Below are 23313 nucleotides of genomic sequence, written 5' to 3'. Positions count from 1 at the left end.
AACTACCTATCTATATCAAACAAAGATCTTCATTAGCACTCTTCAAGAAAAATCTTGATAATTGGATGGGAAATAGGAAATTCGCCCCGGGGATCACTTCTGTGGCTCTGCTCGACAGGGGCATAGGAAAATAATTTTCTTGGGTGGCGAAAGCCAGGGTACCTTTTTGGCTAGGCTTATATAGGCCCTAGGGCCAATAGCCTAGTACCTACCTATGAAAATAATGCCTAAAAGTCATTAAAATGGAGGCATGTTATATATTCACAAACATTTTCTTACTAACTCCACAAAAGCCAACCTAGCAACAACTTACCTCCTTTCCTCTCTCTTATATGGTGCCCCTATCTTTACCAACCTGCAGGCTTCTGTTAAATCCAAATGCAAATTATGCTATAACAAAATGGCCAAACTTGCCATCCAGTGAGGAATATTACACACATCACTGCAAAACTCTCAAAATTTGAACTAGCTTAAACTACCCTAGTACCTTGACTTCAGACAACTAGTTACGGACCAAGTATCATACATAAACAACTGGACTGCCCAACATTAAACTGTGTTTTATTTGTCACCCACATAGACTCCTTCATTTACATGGCAAGCAACTCCTCAACATCTATAAACCTCACAAATCAACTGGAAACAGCATCTCTTCTTACTCAGTCACCAACAAATAGAATTGTATTTCACATGCTATTAGATTAGCAAACAATCATTCTTTCCTTGAACACCTAAAAACCCCTTATCAAACTCTTGGGTGTGTTTATGCTCCACTCCTGGCTGAAACATAACATTCTTTATCATCACTATGATTTACTATCCTCATTAACCTTTCCTTGCTAGACCTCCCCCAGCCTCCCTTACGCGCCTTGCTCTATATCCATAAACTGCAAGCAATACTTTCCGAATATTGCTGTTGTTGCCTTAATTAAGTATGCCTAACAAGAACTGTAAATATTATACTTCCAACTAAAATTGTAAATTATATTTTAGTTTTTTTTCTTCTTCTGGTTCTAACATCTTACCAAGCCTTATTTTTGCGCCTTATTTGGATGTCTACCATACTGTATGTAGGACATCTCCGTTGCTTATTTTAAAACTGTCTCGCTATGTTAAACTCATTTAACATAGCGAAACACTAAAAAAAAGCAACGGAGATCTTGCTTTCTCCGTTGCTTTTTTTTTTAAACACTGTCTCGCTATGTTAAATGGTTTAAACATAGCGAGACAACTTTAAAATAAGCAACGTTGCTTATTTTAAAGTTGTCTCGCTATGTTAAACCCATTTAACATAGCGAGACAGTGTTTTAAAAAACTGAGTTATACTAATGGAAAAAAGTCCGGGCGACCTGACCTTTTTCCATTAGTATAACTCGATTTACAACGGGCACGCTGGCCAATCAGCGTGCACGTTTTGGGGGGATCATGGTATAATAATATTTTTAAAAGTTCCCCGGTTTGTCCGTGATTATCACTTGATTTGTCAAAAGCTATGCTTCACGGTGGTTGGTCACGTGCGAATCTTTGTATTTTGCGATTATCTTTTTCGTTGTTTTTCTGACTTTGTATTACGGCCACGTCTTGCTATTTTTTAATATAAATTTTAATAACTGCCTTAGGTGTCTTGTAACAGCCTGAAGGAGTAGGTGTTGGGCGGAGCTTGCTATTGCGTAACACGTTGATGTCACACATTCCATATAATTCGTTCTGTTTCCTCAGACGTAATGGTGCTGTAAAGTCTTCAGTTTGGTGACGTTTTTTTTTTTTTTCTTCCATTACCGCTGCAGAACGCGGAAGTAGATACGGGATATTTGCAGGTTGTGTGTTTTTCTATCAACTACTGTTTAGGGTAGATCGCAAAATTTGTTTAAGGTAGGAGTCAAGATAAACATTTAGACTGATATTATTTATAGGTTAGGTTAATAGTTTTCTTAGATGAACCTATAAGTTTGCTCATTCCGCTGAGTCCACGTATTTTTTGTTGTTACTGCACTCTTTGAAAGTTCTGTTTCATTATTGAGATTGATATTTAAAAAGCTTGCCAGTTCTTTGTATTATACAATTTCTCCTGATTTTTGTGGGACGGTCAGTTAGATGGTTAAGAGTATAGGAGCTATGAATCCTCTGTAGTAGGCTGCAGTGTGAAAACAGGAGACCGCTCTTAAGTGCTACATATGTTTAGGATAACAGTTTAATCTTAATGTTGTTATAATACTTTGGCGTTCTTTTTTGCCCTGTACTGGTTTTCTCTTCCACAGTACTGCATGAATTGTGATATCCCAAATTGCTCAGTTTTACGTCCTATTTCTCTTAAACTGTACTGCATGAATTGTGACATCCCAAATGTTCAGTTATACGTTCTGTTTCTTGCAAGCACAGCACGCCGGTTTGCGCATGCTGTCAGTGAGGTCGCGCGCACGGTCCCAGTTTAATTTTTGATTTAAGCAAGAGTTTTGAAAAAGTGATTTATTAACGTAATCTTCCCAGGGAATGTTTTCCCTTGTAAGATCATCCTTTCCACGGTCATTTATGTTATGAAGTCACCCCGGGTACAGCTGGGCAGTAGCAAACCCCGCCCTTCTCCAACTTCAAGCAACAGAAAGCACGTCTACCACAATCTGTATCTAGGATTAGTAACCTACCTTTTCACTAACCTACGAGACAGAAAACAGTTATAAATTTATGTCAGTATGACAAAAAAGACAAGTCAATCGGTAGTGCTGAAATTGTTGTTTCTTCTTTTTGCATTTGTATCACATGTAACCGTTTTCTTTTAAACTATTGAAGACGGGAATAATCAGGTATAGTTACTGACATTTTAACAAGGGTATGTGAAGTAACATGTTATCTGAAGTAAAAGTGCAATCCACCATCTTTTCTCGCAAAATGGCTTGTTTCATGAAATATTGGGAGAGACGGAGGAACATCACAGAAGACCTAGGCAGACATACTTCAGTAGAAAACAACCTTGTCTAGCTTGCTCAAAACTTCTTGATTCTCTTCTGTCTCCAGCATACAGCTATATGGCTACACTCAGCTTATCTCCTCTTCCACTTTTCTGTATAAACCTACAAATTCTACACCCATCCTGGACTGGATTCTAATCTCCCTTCCTAACCTCTGTCATAACTCTGAATCCTCGCCAGACGATATCAGTGATCACTCTGCAGTACACGTCCAAAGATTCTCCATTCACCTCCCTAGACCACATCAGTTTTTACAATGCTGAAAATTAAATACCTTCAACACTGTTACTTTCAGTGACTATCTCTTTGCTATGAACTGGTCCTTTTCCCTTTGACCTTTGATGAACCAGTGGAACAGTTTAACTCCATCTTTTTAAACACTCTTAACTGTCTTTGCCCCTCCCAGAATTATCAGAGTCTAATCACACTGCTCACTCTGGCTCACCAAGACAACCCGATCTTCATAATAGAGATTCAATATGGAAACTGTGGTTAAAAACCAAATTTCTCATACAGTAGCAAAATTATAGGGAACTATGTAACCTGACCGAAAAATACATAAACATAGATTAAAAAAAACTTTTATCACACACCCCTAACTACACAATCTAGAAATCCCCAAAAATTTTGGCATACAACAGTCAACCAAAATTTTCACCCTCAAAAACACTCTACACCTAATCCCTGACCCAGCAAGTCTCTCCTCAAGAAACTGCTTCTATCATTAATACTTGTTTTATTGATACTATACGCAAACTTATGCCTACTCCTTACCCCACCGATCCCTCACCTCCCAGCATAAACCCAAAAAATAACTCCTTGTTCTCTCAAGTCCTATACTCACTAACTATATCAGAAAGCTTCTTCACAAACATAAGCCATGCTTCCCTTCAGCAGACAACTTCCTTTCACAATTCCGAAAGATAGCTGCCAATTCTATTGCATACCTAGTATCCATAGTCCTAAATCTATCAATTTGTGAATCTACCGTCCCCACTCTGGAATAAATTTTATACCATACCTATTCACAAACGTGGGAACTCTCTAATTACCACCCTGTTGTCATGCTCTCTCCTCCCTCTAAAATTTTTAGCACTGTCTATAAACAAATCCTATCACTCCTACTCCATACCCAGCACGACTTTTCCCCCCTTCGCAGCGCCACCACTGCTCTTATCTCCTTGCCAGAGACAATAATAAGCTAGTTTTCTGCTTCCTCCTTGACCACTCTGAAGCCTTTGACACAGTCCCCCATTCCATCCTCCTCTCTAAACTACCTCAACCGCTCCCCTACAACTATTTCCTGTTTACTAGCTACCTCTCTTAACAGACAGCAATCAGTCAAATGGCTCTCTGCTTTATCTCCCTTTCTCTCTAAGTATGGGTGTTCCACAAGGCTACATTCTTGGCCCTCTTTTTTTCAACATATTTATTAAACAACTCCACACATCTTGTCCTCATTCTTCTCTCATACAGTATGCAGATGACTCCACTGTCATTACTTCTGCTGACAAATCCCTCTGATCTTCTTTTTCTTGCCCAAACCTCCTGTAATCTTACTGAAGCTTGGCTTACTAATAATAATCTTATCCTTAACCATAAAAAGACAAAACTCCTCCTTTTCCTTCCTAAATCTTTTAGTCATCTTAAATCCTCTTTCACCATCTCTTCCTTAAATAACACCATTTCTTCTGAACCTCAAACAACGTTACTTGGTGTAATTATCAATGTCAAACTAAAATTTAGTTTTCATGTACAGAAAGAACAGTATAAATAAAAACTCATCAAAAGTTTGGCTTATTGTTTAGAAACCAAAGGTTCCTTACACCCAACTCCAGAGTATCACTTGCTCCTTCCTAACCTCCTGTACTGCTCTCCAGTTCTCACTAACTTAGTCTTCTCTTCTATCTAAACTTGAAACCACATGTAACAAAGTTACCAGATTTGCTGCTAACTTGCCTCTGAAATCTCATCACTGCTTTGCACTCCAGAATCTTAAATGGTTAGAATTTCCTAACCAGCACTTATAATCTCTACTTCTTTTAGTCCACTGCATCTTAAATAAATGAACCTTCTGCCCCGGCATATCCTCTGTCTCCCTCTGTAACCCATCATGCCCCTTTAGAAGTTCTGACCAAATTTTCTTACAGATTTGCAAACCTAAAACGTCACTAGGACAAAACCTATTTTCTTATCTTTCTGTCTCATAGAATAAACTTCCCTTTACCCCAAGAAATATCACCCATGCACAAGAATTCAAGACAGCTCTCTGACATTACCTACACAGTTCTAGGAGATGTCTTTGTAACCATCCCACTTAAATTTTCTCCCTTCTTGCCCTTCCCTCCTTTCTCCCTTTTTCTTTTCCCCTACCCTTTCTTTCCTCTCTGCCTCCTACCTTCCCTCACATCCTCTAAATATTCTGACTTCTTCACCTTTTAAAATATCTTTCTACTACTATACTCTTCATCCCTCCGATTTCTGTTTTAATTTTTTTTTTATTCTTCTAAACCTACTCCTCTATCTTTTTCATTTTCCCCTTTTTATTTCTTTTCTTATACTTTACAAAATAACTCTTTAGTCTCTCCTTGCAACTTCGCTCCGACCAAATGTTCTTCTTTAACCTCTTCTAACTTGTCTTCCCACTTTCTACTACTTCTCTTCTTTTAAAATATCATGCTACCTAATAACCTTTGTAATATATACACATTTTTTAAATTTGTATACAAATTTGTTATTCTGTACTCACATTCTGCCTGTACAATTTTTTTGTAGGGGTTTTTCTTTTTTTTCTTAGTTTGTTTTGTAAACTTATGTGTTTTTAACTTCTGTACCACATTTGTTTTACTTGTTATACTTGGCCTGTAAATAGAAATTTTTAACAAGTTTGTATAATCTTTCATTTTGGAGATTTTCACCTTGTGTGTCCGCTGAAAAAGCGCATTAGCTCAGATGCACTAACCTGGCTAACAAATGACAAATAAATAATATTGACATACTTCATTTAAATGCATTACATATTATGTTTTCTTTCTTTTAATCGGTTGTCATTCACTACAACATTGCATGAATTATTCTGTTCTGCAATCCCTTAAACCCCAGTCCACCTCTTAAATGTTACTTTGCATGTATTTTTCCCTACAAGTAAATTCCATTCATTTCTGTGTAATATGCACCTTCCCCTTTCTAAAGATTCCGCCTCCCAATTGTTTTCTTTCTCAAAATATTCAATACTTCAAATGTATTTGGTTTAGATTTTGATTTCTGTTTTCTAGTAATTGCTTTTTTGATAGCCAGTGATATTAAACTTACTAAGGCATTAACCATTTGTTGGCAATTCAGATCCTGTGTCCCAGTTCAAAGGAATCATTCCCTTAGTTACAGCCATTTGCTCTTCCAACTTCTTTGTCAGAGTACTCTTAAACTTTTAAAATCTGCCAACTCGTATAACACTGCCAAAAACATGTTTCCAGTTACCTCTGTATTTCTTATCACATTTACAGAATTTGCTGTCTAACTGGCGGAAATTTTTCTGGTCTGGGTGCAATATGAAAATACACATGCAAACACTTCCAAGCCAAATACTAACACTTTCTGGACTTTGTTGTATACATGGGAGCCGTACATATGTCCTCCTATTGTTCTCTTGTAAAGTGTCTTTCCAGTTTCTTTTCCCAATATTTTCTAGCCTCCTCTGATTGATTCTTAAATTTATCATGCAATATTATCATGCAGTATTTTATATGCCGTACTAATTATTATTTAACTTAAGCTTCTGTTCTAACTTGTGTAAAAACTCTACAGTTGCTGGTCTTTTACTTAGCACTCCCTAACCTTTTTTTTGCCTATACTCTGATAACATTCCTTGGTTGGAAAGGCAGTCTTTAACCTGCAGTCCAAACTTTTGCTAGACCACATCTCACTTTTTTATCTTTCTCTCTCTCTCTCTCTCTCTCTCTCTCTCGTTATTTGTTTTCCTAACTTTCTCCAGTAAATTCCAACCCCATCTTGTCTATTTTCTATACCCCTACTTGAGGTCATTCTTATTGTCATGATTTCTTTTCTCCATTATACACAGACACACACCAAGGATTTAAAGCCACTTTCTTTCAAAGTTTCAAAGAAAGTCTTCTTTCAGAGGCTTTCAAAGTCTTTCTGACTCTCAAACACATACATATTTCATTCTAATACATTTATTTTCTCTTACTCACTACATGTGGATTTTTAAGCATCTTGGGTAGTGTGGGGGAAAGACAAACAGTTTGTTGTAACTGCTTATTGTATTTACCTTTATTTTTTGTTTTTCTTTAGTTTTGTTTTCCATCTGATATTTGCTAAATGGTCCCATTTATCTTGCAAAACCAACATGGCAGCTTTTGCTTTCAATGCTTCATGTCTACTTAACACTCTGGTGTAAAGCAGTGGACTTGATACAGAGCTCCCTTGTATATTAATCCCCCTGTTTGAGAATGTCTGTTCTAATTGGGTGTTGTGGGTGCAATCCACCCATTTTATAGTGTTGTATGAATGTGCTTTCTTTTTTACTGACTTTTAAATATGTTTTATAAAACATTTACGATTATAGGAAGTTACTAGGCTATTGGCCATGAGGCCCTTACAAGCCTAGCCAAGAATTTAACCAATGTTCCAACAAGTCAGCACCCTATGCCACTGTTCAGCAGGGACACAGGTGGAATCTCAGTGGCGTATTTTCTGTTCCCCATCCAGTTATCCAGGTTGAGGTTAAAAAGGTTTAATGAGATACTCTGCTTTACATGGAGAGGGAGTATATTCCAAAGGGGGGGGTCTCTGGGAGACATATTTGTCCCACCAACAAGTCCTATTGATGTCACAAACCAGGTTGAGGTCACATATGTGGGTTACTCGAGTGATGCTTGAATTGCAGATATGCAGCAGTCCCATCTGGGCGGGGTCTGAGATTGCTTTGTATGCCAGACAGAGTTCACCTCTGAGGAGTCTGTAGGAGACCAAGTAGAGAGGCAGGGCTTTTAGCCTATGTTTGTAGGGTAGATGTTTGAGGCCCTGGGTTCTTGGGGTGAGGAATCTCTGGGATCTCTCCAGCTGCTGCATGTGCTTTGTGAGGTACATGCTGAAAGGGGCATTGTACTCAATAATGGGTATTATAAGGGAAGAATACAGGGATGTTATGACCACCTTGTCCGTGGATGAGATACCCTTACTAATGAGGTGGGCCATGTAGAAATTTTTCCATACAACGGAGGCAATATGTTGGTCGAACGTCAGTTTGCTATCGACCTGGGTGCCCAGGTCCCTCATGACTGATTGCATGTTTAGTGCCTTATTATCAATGTGATAATTTGTGGGGACATCGCTCTCCGCAAAAAGGATGATGATGCATTTTTTGGCATTCAGTTTGAGGCCGTGTTTCTGGCACCAGTCATTTCTTTGGGTGAGACCCTCTTGGAGGATGTCCACATCACTAGGGGAATTGAGGACAGGACCCAGGTTTAGTCATCTGCAAACGTGGTCAACCATAGCCCACTAGATTTGGCCTGCACCTCTTGAGAAGTATATCCCAAACACCAGAGGCCCCAAGACCGATCCCTGGGGTACACCGCTTGTTATGAGTCTACTACTTGAGGTGGCTTCTCCTGTTTTGCCTAGGTTCTATCAGTGAGACAGTTTGCTATCCATCTGGTAACATATGGATTGATGCCTAGTTGAGAGAGTTTATCTGTTATACCTGAATGGGGAATAGTAACAAAAGCCTTAGCCAGGTCAAGGTAGGCGGTGTGCACGGTCTTCCCCTGGTCTATGGGCTTAGTGACTGTCTGAAATAAGTCTACCAGATTTAACAGGGGTGACCTCCCGTTGACAAAACCAAACTGTGTGGAATCGAGTGTCTGGAGGTTGCCAATGTCCTTGTTAATGAGGTCCATGATAATCCGCTCCATGGCCTTGCAGATCAGGCTAGTTAGGCTGATGGGTCTATAGAATCGGTGGACGCTCCACCTTTATGCAAAAGGTTAACAGTAGCTGTCCTCCACTCGGCTGGGATGAAGCAGGTACTCGTGCTTTGGTTGAATAGGGTGCCTAATGCTGCTGCAAGTTCCTGTCTCATTTCATGTAGGATGCAGCCTGGGATGTTATTGGGTCCCATGGAGGCTGTATTTTCTGCCTTTGATAGGGCAGTGATGACTTGGTCCCTAGAGATAAGGGAAGGGGGGCAGGTACTGGGGATGTCCCGTTTTACTGATGGGGGCACAGAGGAGTGAAGTTTTTCACTGAACCTGTCTGCCAGCAGGTTGGCTATATCTACAGGATTTGTGTATATGATGTCCTTGACCACCAGTTCTGAGCAGATCTGAGTGTTTCCCTTGAGATATGTGAAGAAAGCCTTATGATTGTCTTTAGTAGATGTGGACAGTTTGGACTTTTAAGTTTTGCTTTGGAGGATTTCACTAGTGCTCTTATTTACTTGTTCAGGCTAAGGAGAGATTGCTTCCAATTAGACACCTGCTCCTTCTTGGTCCTCAACAGCAATTTTTTCCTTTTATTATAGAGTTTACTTATTGTAGATGTCCTCCAGACAGGTTTACTCTTCCTTGAGGAGGAGGATTTTGTTCTGTCTGGTATTGTTGATACCATGCAGCTATATAAATGCTCATATTGTACTTTGATGTAGGTTTAGACATATGTACCAGTCCCTGTGGAGGGGGAGGGGCTTGTGAAGCTTTTTATACCTTCCCTCAGGAAGTTGTAATCCACTTTGGTTAAGTTTTTTGTTTGACCCTAGCTAGCGGTGGGGTCAGGGGAAATGGTGACTTCAAAAGTGACTGCTTTGTGGTCAGATCTTACCAGGGATAATGACACTGTAGGGATGCTGCAGTGGTTACTCATGTTGGTTAATACCAAGTCTAAGATATTTTCACCTCTTGTGGGGGTGTTAACCAACTGGTCCAAGGCATTTGCATTGGCGAAATCAAGGAATCTCTGGGCATTTGTGTTTTGGCATGAGTATTTCTTCCAGTCTGTGGTTGGATAGTCGCCCAGCATCAGGGTAAAGAGTTAAATCTTGATAGGTTCGAAGAGGTCCAGATAAGTGGAGTGGGCATATTGAGTCAGAGGTGGAAGCCTGTAGCTAGCTATTGTTTGAAAAGGGGGTCTTGTCAGTTAACTGCACCTGGAGTATTTCCTGTGCATAATACTGTTTGACCAGCCTAGAGATGTGTGCATCTTTTATATAAATTGCAACTCCACCTCCTTTTGTTTTGCTGCCCACGGTTTGGGGTCTGAATGAATGACAGGGTGAGTAACCTGGTATGGCTGGGGTACTGTCTGCAGCTTTGAACCGGGTTTCTGTGACTGCAGGGTTAAGAATATGCAGTGAGTGCAGTTTCATGTTTAGACTCTTAGCGTTTAGCAACATGACCTTTAATTTACATTTTGACAAAATTTTAATTTTGGTAGTTTTGAGTTTAAAAAGCAGGCTAATAATTTTACGGGAATATGGTGTATGTGTACATAAAGTTCTTGTGAGATGCCTTCCTACAGGATGCTCAGTAGCAAGCCAGGCCTCTGTCCTGTGGACAAGCCCAGCATCCAGTTTTAACCTTGCAGTTCCCACTCTCCTAAAGTGATCAGTGAATGAATATTACTTTTGAGATTTTAGGGCATCATTACATGGTGAAATACCTGCGGTGGTGGTGCTGCGGTAGCGTGGTCACCTCACAGTTAGACGTTGGCCGTTCAATTCTCAGTTAGAGCGTCTTCTGTGTGGCGATATGCATAAATGGGCGTTCCTTCGTTGAAGGTTGTGCGTTAGGCCTGGCAAGCCAGTACGTAAAAAATCTACCGCCAATCATTAGCGGACCGGAGTTCCGCTGTGGCGACCCCTAACCAGGAAAAGCCAAAAGTCACAAACAAGACACAAACATTACATGGTGAAATAATTGTCTTGAAGCAGCTAATATTGCAGAACTGAAATTTATTCATTTTAAGTGTTCACTGCACTGTCTTCTGGGATGTTATTAGAACAGCTTCTGCCATACTTTTCAAATTTACCTCATTATGAGGAATATTTCTTGTTTTTTAACATTTTATTAAATTACACATTTTAAATGTTAACATGAGTATACATACATTTAACAGAAAAGAAAACAAATCAAAGTAACATTTTCCATTGTTATTGGGGGGGTGTTTTCACAGATTCATAGATTTTCCTTGGCCACTGAGTCTCATGACCATTCTTGTCTTGCTAGTACCCTCCATTAGGCTGTCTCCTTTCTCTAGCAAGGCCACATCAATCAGTCCTCAAGTTGTTTTGGATACTCATCCATTCATCTAGTTTATGTTTAAAGGAAGATAGTGACTCACGCTGCTTAACATGTAGGGGAAGTTTATTCCAGAGTTTAGGGATCACTGGGTTATAAACTTGTCCCTTCATTAGGTTTTACTTATTTTTTGGTGAAGATTTTGGTCTCTGATTTTGGTCTCTGGTTGTAGTATTGGTGGATATATTGGGGTTGCAGAGAAACAAGAGGTACAGGACAGTCAGGTCTCTAATAGGGCAGTAAGTGAGACTGAGATCTCACCTCAAAAGTCTATACGACTCAGAATAAAGCTCCTTGCCTCTCTTGATATCTCAGGGACTTTAGACCTGTGCTCTTTGTGGTTAGTAGCCTTTGAGGTATTTCTGTTTGATATATTTAGTGATGTACATTGCAAAGGGGGGATACTGTATTTGATAACTGGTCTTGATCAATGCTGAATTTAAGTCTTTTGTTTAAGGCTCTGAGATATGTGAGACAAGGTTTTCATCAAAAAGGGAGAAAAAACACTTGTTTGTTTAAATATTGTAAGTTACACTTACAGTGGTGACCTGTGTGATGATACTTTGTACTTTTCTGCTTTTTGTACATGGTTTAGCCTAAAAAGTTATGTTTGCATTTTTTTTGTTTGTCTTGGGAATCTGTTTTCTAGCTTCATTTGCAACCGTGTGGAGATTGTGCATTACTGGAAGATTTTAGCATTGTTTTAGACATCATACTGCACTTTTTCTATTTCCATAAGTAGAATTACATGTAAATTATAGCTGTTTTTGTATTTTGAACCCAGTCTGGGACCTCAGTCTTGTAGCATATTTTATAGTTGTGGCAGGACTGTGATCTGCTGCCAGATTTGAGCCTCATTTAGTCATGTATTACATCATTACTGGTAAATTGCTGCATAGTCTGGTACCTTTAGTCTGAGGTAGGATTGCAGTAGTGGTAGTACTGTGAATTCAGCTCCAGTGTTTGTGCTTGTACTTTTTATAACTGTATATACCTTTTTAAATTTGCATTCCAGTGCCTGACTTGATTACCTTCCTACTGTTTATTTCCCCATTCTTTGAGTTTGACCCACCCCCGCTGAGACCATTAAACTAAATGTTTGTGAAATTCTAACCACAGGACTTGAGAGCTCCAGTATTGTCTTTATTTGTTTGGATCCCTGTCTAGCAAGTCTGCTATATTTAGCATAGAGCTACATATACACAAAGTCTTTTGCTCAAGACTCTGAGAGGTGTAAGAGATGGTGCTTGAAGCACTGACAAAGGAAATTGTCTCTAAAGCTTTGCCTGTATATATTGTTTCTGTTTAAACGTATCTGGTGTTTGAGGTCTGTTTTTTGTATTTAAGTCCAGCCAGCAAATCATTGTTGCACTTGAGTAAACCTCCTTTTACTACAGATCTTCGTAGAACAACCAAAAATACCACCATGTTCTTTAATGACAAGACGCATATAAAATGGGTGAAACCCAAATGAATAAAATGAGATAAAATCCCCTCTTACTTTGTCAACGAGAAGTGCTTTCGGAATTAACCTTCTTCAGATCTTGGTGAATGAGACGGGGAAACTCCTAATAAAATCACTTGTAACCAATCAAGGGGTAGCATTGGGCCAGCGCCCTCTTTACAAATCAAATCAAGGTTTAACCAATAAAAATGTATGTGTATGCATACACTTTCTGTTCTAACCAATAGTAGGTCTTATGAGCAACCGAGCTTGCTGTAATCAAGATAGTGGGTGGGTGGAGTGGGTGATATTTAGTTGCAAGGGCATATCCTGCAAGATTTTGGGTGCACTTTTAGTAAAGATTTGAAGTGGGTGCAAGACATTACAGAAGTAGTTGTGGGTGGGTGGGAGGGAGTTCCATAATTTGGCTGTAGCGCAGGAGAATAGTGCTGCTTCAGCAGAGTTATTGGCTGTAGTAACCTGTAGGAGGTTTTTGTTGCTGGATGTTAGTGGTCTGGTGGTAAGATATGGTTGGAGTAGATTCTAGAGGGATGGGACTTCTGGTGGATGGTTTACTAGTTGGTGGGCGAGTGAGAGTTGATACCATTGAAGGAGGTGAGGGAGTTCTAGCCAGCCCAGTTCTGCCAGTGAAAGACCGTGTTGACTACGGTAGGATGCCCCTGTGGCGAATCTGGCGATTTTGTTGTAGCAGGTTTCGAGCTTATTTAGATTGCATTGCCTTAGGTTGGTATATATTGGAAAGGCATAGAGTAGGGTGGAGAGAAGGTGAGAATTTGCTACTGAAATCTTTGCAGCTTTGATAAGTAGTTGCTGATTTCTATATAATTCTCCTATTTTTTTGTGGACTTTTTTAAATGGTCATGGAGATCTGAATGTCAAAGTTCAGTTTGTCTATTTCCACTCCTAGCAATTTGGTGTGTTCTGTAGGATGGATAGTGGTGTTTGACTTTTGTTGTGATGTTAAAGTGAGAGTTGTTTTGAGTAAGTTTGGTGAGTTGGAAGATTAGTAGTTTAGTTTTGTTTGGGTTGAGTATTAATTGGGCATTGGATAACCAAGTTTCAACAGAGGAAAAGGCATCCTGTGTGACTTTTTGCAGATTGTGTAGGGAGTGGGAGCAGATGATGGTTGAGTCATCTGCGTATTGTAGGAGTATGCCATGTGTATTGGCAGAGGCTAGATTATTGGTGAAAACAGAAAAGAGTAGGGGTCCAAGGATGGATCCTTGGGGAACCCCTATGGAGACGGGTAGTTGGGGGGGGGGGGATAGGTCGGCCTGCCATACAATGGATTGTTGGTGGTCAGAAGTGTAACTTTGAAACCAGTCGGTGACTGACTGAGAGAAGGATAGTTTAGTGAGAAGAGAGATGAGTTGTTTGTGTGGTACCATGTTGAAAGCTTTAGATAGGTCTAGGAAAGTAGCTGAGGAGAGAGAACCATTGTTTATGTTGCAGGATAGTGTTGCTGAAAGAGAGTAAGGCAGTGGTGGTGCTATGGTTTGGTTGGAAACCATGTTGTGTGTTGGAGAGGAGGTTGTTTGTAAGGAGGTGATCTGAGACCTGAGAATGAATGCATCTCTCTAGCATTTTGGAGAGTGGAGAGAGAATAGCTATGGGGCGGTAATTGGTTGGTTAGTTCTGTGGAGGGGCCGCCTTTGTGGAGGGGAATTGTGTGTGATAACAGTAAATCATTTGAAAACCTTTCCCACCTTCAGTGTGACCTATAACCTGTATAATTCAATTGAAAAAAACAAATATGTTAGGGGAAAAATATAAAACATAAAACGTACAATAAGCTGGTTGCATAAGTGTGCACATCCTTAAACTAATATTTTGTTGAAGCACCTTTTGATTTAATTATAGCAGTCAGTCTTCTTGGGTAGGAGTCTGTCAGCATGACGCATCTTGACTTGGCAATATTTGCCCACTGTTCTTTGCAAAAGCACTCCAAATCTGTCAGTTTGCGAGGGCATCATTTGTGCTCAGCTCTCTTCAGGTCACCCACAGATTTTCTATTGGATTTAGGTCTGGGCTCTCACTGGGCCATTCCAAAACTTTAATTTTTTTCTGGTGAAGCCATTCTTTTGTTGATTTGTATGTATGCTTGGGGTCTTTGTCGTGTTGAAAGGTGAAATTCCACTTCATCTTCAGCTTTCTAGCAGACGCCTGAAGGTTTTGGGCCAAAAGTGACTGGTATTTGGAATTGTTCACAGTTCCCCCTACCTTGACTAAAGTCCCAGTTCCAGCTGAAGAAAAACAATCCCAAAGCATGATACTGCCACCACCATGCTTCAGTGGGGATGGTGTTCTAATTTTGGTGATGTGAAGTGTTGTTTTTGGACTAAATGTACCTTTTGGAATTGTGGCCAGAAAGTTCAACCTTGGTCTCACCAGACCATAACACATTTTCCCACATGCCTTTGGGAAACCTGATGTATTGTTTGGCAAATTTTAGCCAGGCCTGGATGTCTTTCTGTGTAAGAAAAGGCTTCCTTCTTGCAACCCTACCCCATAGGTCAGACATATGGAGAATATGGGAGATTGCTGTCACATGTAGTACGCAACCAGTACTTGCCAGAAATTCCTGCAGTTCCTTCAGTGTTGCTGTAGGTGTCTTGGCAGCCTCCCTGATCAGTTATTGTCTTTGTAACGTCACTTGTTGCCCCATATTTTCTCTACTGTGTTCCATGGTATATCCAATGCTGTGGAAATTTTTTTTGTACCCTTCTCTTGACTGATACCTTTCAACAGTGAGATCCCTTTGATACTTTGTAAGCTGTTTGCGTACTATGGCTTTTGCTGTAGCAGGCAACTGAGTAAATGTCAGGAAAATCCTACTAGGAAAGCTGAACTTTATTTATTTGGGGTTAATCAGTCTCTTTAATTGATGGCAGGTGTGTACCCAAGAAGACTGAATGCTGTAATTAAAGCAAAAGGTGCTTCAACAAAGTATTAGTTTAAGGTTGTGCACACTTCATGCAACCAGCTTATCGTACGTTTTTTTTTATTTTTTTATATTTTTTCCCCTAACAGATTTGTTTTTTAATTGAATTGTACAGGTTATAGCTCATATTGAAGGTGGGAAAAGTTTTGAAATGGTTTATTGTGGTTTCATTTTTTTATATCACAAAAACCTGGCATTTTAACAGGGGTGTGTACACTTGTAATATACACTGTACATCCGCCACACACTAAGATCAACCTATGCTGAGGTACTAAAAAGTAATCTTCCCAAACTTCAAAGACCTCCTAAACTTATAAATGGCAACACAATCTCTAAAGCACTCACCAAAGCCAAACACCACATATATGCCTACACACAGTGGAACCCCAAGAGCAAAGCCCATAAGGCAAACCAGCATATGATCCAGGACTCTTGTCACTGGAGACTCTGTTGTATGACTCCTTAGATGCACCACTCGCTAGAATAAGCACGTAATTGATATCATCTTCTTGTTTATCTGGAGCCAGGTTCTGCCAAATTATGTACGCACTCAAGTCACTACACTACAGGCACCGGTATGATTCTGTCATAGTCCATGTGGGTATTAATGACCCGAGAGGTACTTCTGTAGATTATATGAAGGGGAGACATTGTTGATCTCTCTGAAGATGCATCTCGGGCAGGTATGTGCCTTGCATTGTGCAGCATTCTGCCTTCACCAAGAATGATGCCACAGTACAAACAAAAGATGATTGACTTCAATAATTGGTATAGTTTCTGGTATTTTTCCAGTCAGATTAAATATTTGTCAGCATAGGAGGACATAGTTAACAGACTGTGTTGCTTTGAAAAGAGTGGTCTGCCTTTCTCCCCTAGCCTTCCGAGTATTGGCTAAAACTTTACCCATCCATTAGACTTTTTTTCGCAGTGCCAAAGTGCAAATTGACAAACCTGCTAGGATAGCAATTAAAATTCACAGAAACCTAAATGCTTTACTGCTAAATGCTAGGAGCCTAAACAAGAAGTTGTACACCCTACAAGCTCTTACTCTGGAGAATTTAGATGTACGTGCCATTACTGAGACATGGTTTAAATCTACAGAAAATACTCTGGCAGAGCAAGGCTTCAGTGCATTCCATTATTTTTGCATATTTTCTGTAATTAATCCCTGTTGGGGAAGGCAGTCTCTATCCCCACTCCAAACTTCTACTTAGCCTTATCCCAGTCTCTAATACCTTTCCCTCCAGAGTTATTTCCATTGCTAATTTTCTCAAGTAAATTCTAGCCCTCTTTGTCCTATTTTTAACCCCCTACTTGCAGTCATCTTGATTAATAAAATCTGATTTTGGCATTGTCACACTGGCTTAATTTGGCTTAGTTCTTAGAATACCTTCAGCTACTTAGTGAATAAAATATTCTGTATGGTCATGGCTGTTCGTCGTAAGGGCTTTCATCCAAAATCCTACTCTTTCTTTATTTCTCTACCCTCCTCCATTTCAGCATCAGTGAGTAATCTTTTTCTACAAAAAAAATCTGCTGCCTCCAATTTCTAATACTTTGCCCTGCTGACACATTTTTTTAGGATCAGCTCTTTCTGTTGTTATGATTGTATATTTACTAATACAAGTGTTGGCTGCTTTCTCATGACCAGGTTTGGAGTATACACACAATGTCCCTTTTCAGTTAACAAATCCTGCTGTGGAGTACCAGTCCATATAGTTATTTGCGGTTTCAAAAACTTAATACAGTCTGTTCCTTCCAGTTTCTCTAGTATAGCAAAAAGTCTCCGGTTTTATCTGTATGCACTGTCCTGTAACTCTACCATTTTTTGAAACAGGTCTTCTTGAGCAGTCTCTTACTTAGCCTTTTCTTAATTTTGACCGTCGGTTCATCTGAATAGCTGTTTTAAAGCTTCTTCCATTTGTCTGTCTTCTGTTCTTACTCCTTTAGTGTTACATTTATTTTAATCCTGTGTGAGTAGATTTGACTAATTTTTTCCTCTAAATTATTGGAAGCCATCTCTTTTACCAATGCTGAAGCTTCAACTGCTTTTGCTGAAGAGCTGCAGGATTCTTCCTAGTTAGTGTTGTCTCTTCACCTTTTCTAGTTGATTTTCTTTCAGGCTCTCGAAGTTTCTTCTTTAGCTGGCATTCAGACAGTACTGAATTTTATTAAAGCAGGCAGAATTACTGGCTCTTAGCTAACAGTTTCTTTTTTACACTTGGAGAGCTGAAATTGAGCTGTTTGTCACTGTGCAGCCATCTTGAAAAGCCTTTGCTTTTTCCAGAAGTTTTAGTGACATTGACAACAATGCAAGTTTACTTGATGTCTAGTACAATACTGCTGTAGTTGTTGCATTCTTAGCTCTTTACATTCTCAAAATAAATAAATAAATAAAAATTAAACAACATTTTCAGTCCTGTCTCTTCCCCATCAGATCTTCAGAATATTTTTTTCTGGAAATGTTGAAGTCTATTTCCAGGTATAAAAATACCTATGTAAACAAGCCCATCTAAAATTCCTAAACCTAGATTTTGTTGCATACTTAGGAACCTTACCAATTTTCATTGCTCTATTAACTGCCTTTTCATTATGTCTTCTCAATCTTTTCTATACTCCTCTGATTGATTTTTATAGTTGTCATGCAATATTTTATTCACCCTATTAATTACCACTATTATAACAGTTTTTGACGCAACTAAAAACTCTACCAGAGCTGCATCTTTCATTTCACAGTCCCCTATCACTTTCTCTTTTCCATTACTTTGTTATGAATCTGTGATAGAGAAGGTAGAGTCACAGTACAAAAACATTACCAAACCAAAACTATTCAAGGCAACATTAAAGGAACACCTCAGAAATCACTGGTCCTGCTACTGCAGTCAGCCACCGTAAACTACTTCTCTTCTAGCCCCCATCTTTCTCCTCTATCCCTTATACTTTTCTACATTACATACCTCTTTTCTCTAATTCCACATGTATTTTTTTCATCCCCAACCGTCCTGTCACATCTCAAATCTAATTCTACCTATATAACATCCCTGTTACTTCTAGCTCCTTTCTCTAACCCCTTTTTCCACTGCCTCTTTTATTCAACCTTCCTCTCTCCTATTCTGATTATTTAACCCCCTGTATTTCCTCTACTCATCTCCACAGTTTACTTCTATACCATGCTCTGTAAAACCTTACTGTTAAACTACTGTAGAGTCATGACTGTAATATACATTTTGTAAGTTGTATTTGCTCACTATCGGCCCTAGGGCCTATGCAAGCCTAGCCATAACAATTCCCTGGATATTTCTCCCCACAATATTTACTTCTCTGGGCCCCTGTCTAGCAGGGCGACTGACATGATCCCCTCTCCCCACAATATTTACTTCTCTGGGCCCCTGTCTAGCAGGGCGACTGACATGATCCCCTGGGTGAATTTCCTATCTCCCATCCAATCATCAAGGTTCCTTTTGAAGAGGGCCAAGGAGGCGCTCTGCTTGACATGTATGCGCAGTCTATTCCAGTGTGTGGGGAGTATCTGGGTCAGGAACCTATCCCTCTAGCATGTTTTGTTCATTGTGATGACCAGGTTTAGATCCCTGGAGCGTGTGGCTCTGAGGGATTGGGATTTCTTTAAGTGGAGCATGTCCAACAGCTGAGAGTTTGACATGGCCATATATGTTAAGCAGAGATCGCCTCTGAGTAGACGATATGCCACAGAGTATAGCTGGAGTTTTTTTACACTGTCAGCATATGGCATCTGCTTTAGGCCTGTGATTCTTTTAGTGAGGTATTTCTGTGGCCTTTCCAGCTGTTGCAGATGTCTTGTGAGGTACATACCAAATGGGGCATTATACTCTATAATGGGTCTAATGAGGGATGAGTACAGTGGGACAATGACCTCCTTTTTTCTGGATGAAAAGCCCTTAGTGATGAGGTGTGCCACATAGAAGGATTTCCTGACTGTTGTGGTGATGTGGTTATTGAAGGTGAGACCACTGTCCACCTGTGTCCCTAAGTCTCTCATCACACTTTCGATGTTTAGTGTCGTGCCACCTATGTGGTAGTTCATGGGTGCATGTTTTTTTCCAAAGGGGATAACTATACATTTCTTGGCATTGAGCTTGAGCCCATGGCTCTGGCACCAGGCATGTGTTTCTGTAAGGCCTTTTTGTAGAATATCCACATAATTTGGGGATTCAATAATGGGCTCCCAGTTTGCAGTCATCTGCAAACTTGGTTAGCCAGAGTCCCTTAATGTTGGCCTGTACTTCAGAGAAGTAGATGCCAAACAAGAGTGGTCCCAGGACTGCACCTTGAGGTACTCCACTTGTCACTTGTCTGGAGCTGGATTTGGAGTCGGCTACTTTTACAGTCTGGGTTCTGTCAGTAAGCCAGTTGGCAACCCATCGAGTGACGTAGGGATTTATGCTCAGCTTAGTAAGTTTATCAATGATTCCAGAATGGGAGATGGTGTCGAAGGCCTTGGCGAGGTCCAGATAGGCTGTGTGGACCACCTTCCCCTCGTGCACAGCTCTGGAGACTGATTCGAAGAAGTCAATCAAATTCAGGAGACAAGATCGGCCCTTCACAAACCCAAACTGGGTGGGGTCCAGTGTTTGAAGGTTGCCCAATGTCTTTGTTTATAAGTTCCATGATAATGCGTTCCATGCCCTTGCAGATCAGGCTTGTCAGACTGATGGGATGGTAGTTCCCAGGATCCAAGGCGGATCCTCCCTTGTGGAATGGGATAACTGTAGCTGTGTGCCACTCATTGGGCACAAAGCCTGAGGTGAGGCTATGATTAAACATGACACTTAGGTGAGGTGCCAGTTCATTTTGTAGTTCATGTAGTACACAGCCTGGGATGTCATCTGGTCCCATGGATGCTGTATTCTTAGCTTTGGAGAGTGCGGTTTCTACCTGTGTGGCCGTGATTATCGGAATTTGGCAATCTTTTGGTATTGAGATGGGCCCTTTAGGGGGTGAGAGGGGGAGTGAAGTTGGCACTAAATTGATCTGCCAGGATATTGGCAGTATCCTTGGGATCAGTATATTTAATGCCATTCTGTTGTAGCTCAGAGCAGATCTGAGCATTGCCATTTAGATTCTTGACATAACTATAGAATGCCTTGTGGTTGTCTTTGGAATCTTTGGCAATTTTATTTTTGTAACTAGCTTTTGAGGATTTTATGAGGGATCTCGGCTTCTTACTGAGGCTGGTGAGGGAGTTTTTTTGCATCCTGGGTTTAACTTTGTTGCTCTAATGTACCCCTTCAAATCATTTAGCTCTAAACTGCCTTGCTCTGTTGAGAGAATCAACTTTTATTTATTTAGCCATCCATCCAACCATTCTTTGTTCATAGGGTTAGACACACTAGGCTGATTTTCTCTTTTCTTAAAAGACCTGATCCTGCTTTACTCTTGCCCTGTTCTTCTCCCAAATAAAGTCCTTCAAATCTTCATTAATTTGTATACATAACTTTTTTCCCTTTGTTTGATAAAAAATATATCTGACAATACAATACAAAGGGGACTAAAACATTTTGTAGTGTTTGAATATTGCTGTCCATATCCATAATTAGGAGCTTCCGACTTCCCGTTTTATTTTTATATTTCTTTTGATTAACCTCTTCCCACATATCCTCAAGCAATTAATCACACCTAAATATTTAATCTTATGTTCCCATAAGTACTGCTGAAACTGTGTGTGTGTAGTTTACTGCTATAGCATTTGTGTTATCTTCATTTATTTTATAGCACAAAGCATTTGAGACTGTCAAACTAATTGCAGTTACTTACACTACATACTGTTTGTTATGCAGATATTGATATTTCTTTTCAGTAAGTGTGTTTCTTGTAGTAAGAACATGCTTAATTTATTGACATTCAGCAAGCTAAACATTCTTCTTTTTTTACCACTACTGAAGAAATTTATGATAATTAATGTTCCTTTAAAGATATTGTTTTTCTTAACTATATTCTTAACTATAGCATTACAAAATGAAAAGGTGTGATATATTTATTGTTTGCTAACTCATATGCCATTATAAAGCAAACTAGTTGTCTAGAGAAGTTAAAAAAAAATCCAAAAACATGGATACCTAAATTCCTGTTCTAATCTGGTGCACTAAATTGATTACCTTACCCCTAAATAAATCTAGATTAAAAAACGAATTGGGAGTAGTTGAGAAGGAAAAAACGAATTGGGAGTAGTTGAGAAGGAACCTCATAAGATGTAATCAATCATATATGTATAATATAGGTCCATATGTGTGTACTAGGCTAATGACCACTGAAGAGTTTTTAAGCTTAGCCATACAGCCCAAATTTCTGACAAGTTCTCGTGCCCTTGATAACTGTGAGCAGTGGCTTGAGAGATAAACCATTTACAGTCTGTTTTGCATCCTTTAGAGACATGGTTACCAAACCAGGGATGAATTTCCTGTTCCCCATCCAACTGTCCAAGTTACATTTGAACAAGTTGGAAGGAGTTCTGCTTCACATTGATGGGGAGCCTGTTCCAGAGGAGTAGTGTCTGACATGTGTATATCTCTCTCTGTTGGTCTCCAGCAGGTCCTATTTATATCGCAGGCAATATTTAAGTCTTTAGCATGGGTAATTCTCATGCTGTTTCTCTTGCAGATATGCAGGAGATCTGTCAGGACTGGGTCTGACAGTGCTTTTTATGCCAGGTATAGATCTCCCCTCAGCCTTTAGTTGACAGAATGCAGGGAAAGGGCCTTGAGGTGGTCTGCATAGGACATGTTACTTATGCCCTTTATTCTTTGACATGGATGTTCCAGTTATTGAATGTGTCTGGTTAGATGCATACCAAAGGGGGCATTGTACGCAATGATAGGTGTGATGAATGCCGAATACAGTGGAACAATTATTTCCTTGGACCTAGTTGCCATACTTTTGTATAGTAAGTTGCACAGCATAGAATGATTTTCTCACTACTGTAGACATGTGATGGGCAAAGGCTAAATTACTGTCTTTGTGTCCCCAAGTCCCTGACTGCTGGGTCAGCTTTTAGAACTGTGCTGTCAATATGATAGTTACCATGGGTGGATGACTTTCTGAGGGATACTGTTCTGCATTTCTTAGCATTTAGTTTTAGTCCATGTCTGTAACACCAGTTATTTGTCTGTGTCCGCCCTTCCCGGAGAAAATTTGTATCCGTGGAGGATTCTGTGACTTCTCCTAATTTGCAATCATCTGTAAACTTAGTCAGCTAGAGCTAGAGGCCATTGACATTGACCTAATTTCAGATAAGGAAGTGCTAAAAAGGAGCAGTCCCAGGACCAATTCCTTAGGGACTACGCTTCTGGCTGGCCTCTTTGTAGAGTTGGACTCCCCATTTCTAACTTCCTGGGTCCTATCTGTGAGCCAGCTGGCTATCCACTGGGTGACATAAGGGTTTATATCTAAACTCTTGAGTTTGTCAGCAATGCCTGAGTGTGGTATTGTGTCAAATGATTTGAGCAGGGCAAGGTAGGCAGTGTGAACCATTTTGCTCTCATCCATTGCTTTGGTGACCTTCTCAAAGAAGTCCACCAGGTTGAATATGCATGACATGCCCTTGATGAAACCAAATTGGGATAGGTCCAGTGTCTGGAGGTTTCCTTTGTC

At 39.9% G+C, this 23313-nt stretch overlaps 1 protein-coding gene across 3 annotated transcripts in view; it reads left to right on the top strand.

The window, feature by feature from the left end:
• Positions 1–1495: 1495 nt before the first annotated feature.
• Positions 1496–23313, top strand: part of TBK1 (TANK binding kinase 1) — a 3544425-nt gene continuing 3522607 nt past the window's right edge. The window contains exon 1 of one of the 3 annotated variants that reach the window (XM_044088041.1): positions 1496–1817. The gene's annotated coding sequence lies outside the window, so the exon portion shown is untranslated. Of the gene's footprint in view, positions 1873–23313 lie in introns of all 3 variants that reach the window. The other 2 variants (XM_044088040.1, XM_044088042.1) reach the window with 2 other exon arrangements.

Source organism: Protopterus annectens, chromosome 11.part0 (genome assembly GCF_019279795.1).
Source record: "Protopterus annectens isolate FY-2018-M chromosome 11.part0, PAN1.0, whole genome shotgun sequence".
NCBI lineage: Eukaryota > Metazoa > Chordata > Ceratodontiformes > Protopteridae > Protopterus > Protopterus annectens.
The sequence above is the reverse complement of the archived record's forward strand: the minus strand, read 5'-3'. Positions and strand labels throughout refer to the sequence as shown.